This window comes from Arvicanthis niloticus, chromosome X (genome assembly GCF_011762505.2).
Source record: "Arvicanthis niloticus isolate mArvNil1 chromosome X, mArvNil1.pat.X, whole genome shotgun sequence".
In the NCBI taxonomy this organism is placed as follows: domain Eukaryota; kingdom Metazoa; phylum Chordata; class Mammalia; order Rodentia; family Muridae; genus Arvicanthis; species Arvicanthis niloticus.
Genome location: NC_047679.1, coordinates 72369499 through 72371262, shown reverse-complemented (window position 1 = coordinate 72371262; position 1764 = coordinate 72369499). Strand labels below are relative to the sequence as shown.

The window sequence follows — 1764 nt, the reverse complement described above, 5'->3', positions numbered from 1 at the left end:
AGCAGATTTTCATTCTTTGTTAGATATTTGGAGGAAGATATGCAGCATATTTCGTTTTTTATACAGGTAAAATACTCCTTTATCACATACAGAACACATTGAAATAGAGCATCCCCTATCTAACACAGAACAGCAGACCCTGGCATTCTTTAAGCTCCAAATAGAACTTACATCATAGCTTGAAAAGAGTTCCTCCTGGTCCAGGTGGTGGTGGTGCAAGCCTTTAATCCCAGCACTTGGGAGGGAGAGGCAGGTAGATCTCTGTGAGTTCAAGGCCAACCTGGTCTAAAGAGATCGTTCTGGTACAGCTAAGGCTATGAGATAGACATTCTCTCTAAAAAACAAAACCAAAAAAGACAGTTCCTTCTCTAGAAAGAAAAAAAAATTGGGGGTGGGGGAAGAGACCTGATCCCATAGGACCTAGCATCAATTGAAACTATACATCCCTTATCTTATAGCCTGGGTTTGGTTTCTTTCATCTAGTAGACCTAGTTCTGGGGATATACACCACTCAGTCTACCTTCATCTTCTTACTCTTCAAGGAATCAATGAAGGCTTATAGACATTGATCTTGTTCTGAATCTGTTTTGGGATGTCTTGATAGTAATTCTTCTCATCCAAGGCCATGATCTTATAGTCCTCCCCGTGATTCTCCACCATGTACTGAACATAGTCAATGAGGTCCCTAGACAAAGTATTTCCTTTCTTCTCTGGGAGGCTGGCTTCTGCCTCCAAGTCATTTACCACATAGGGCTTCAGAATAAGATCTTTGGGTCTCTCCTCTGTGTCTACCTCCATGGCCTTTCCCTTCCTTTTCCGGAGGGGAACTGCCTTGTTGGGGTCCATGGCAAACCCCATCTCTGCTAGGTTCTGCTGCATGGATGTGGTTCCAGGCATGTCGGATGTGGGAGCACTCGATCTCGTGGTGTTGCCTTCTGAGGAGCATTCCGGTTCAGAATCTTTCGGTTGACATTGTAACCACACTTCTGCCTCCTAGTCTCTCCCTTAGCCTTGGGCATCTTGCAAACTACCACACCAGCAGCTCAAAATCTGAAACAGCAACTCAAACTCTGAATTACACTCTCAGATCCCCATGTTAATAGTCTCAGTCCATCAATGCACAGGGATTCTTGATGCAGTATATATATATATATATATATATATATATATATATATATATATATATATATATATATAATGACTACTGTGTCCTGGAGATAAACATTCTTGGTTTTGAAAGATGAAAAGACATTTTTAGCAAGATTTACCTGGTAAAGTATCAGCCATAGACATTTATTGATAAGAGTTATCTGTTAGAATGATTTTATGAACAAAGTTTAAGTATCTAGTTTTAGCATTAGGAGTAACTTTGCAATAGATACTAGTCTCCATTTTACAAAAGAAGCATTTAGGGCTGAGCAAAAGCAATGTGTTTTTTTCAACATCAATAGTAATTGGAGAGGCCAAAACAATTCTAATGAAAACACCCATAATAACACATTTACACATGTTGTCAAAGACAGTCATCATCCAAATAATGATATATCAAAAAGTTTTAAAAATGTATTTTAAAAGGTTAAGCTTCTTTCTTCAAGGGTAGAAAAGTTGTTTGGTGTTTGGTGGAAACAATAACAAAAACCAAACAAAGAAGGAGGAAAAGTCAATCAGTTTGTTATTGTCTCTTTAAACTTCTTAAGAAAAGAAATAAAAACCTTGCATGTAGAGGTAGGGGTGGTGAGGATTTTAATGAATGGGGACTCAAAT

General features: G+C 38.6%; 1 pseudogene; it reads right to left on the bottom strand.

Moving 5' to 3' along the window:
- Positions 1 to 511: 511 nt before the first annotated feature.
- On the bottom strand, positions 512 to 1019 carry LOC117695332 (nucleolar protein 16 pseudogene; annotated as a pseudogene).
- Positions 1020 to 1764: the final 745 nt, after the last annotated feature.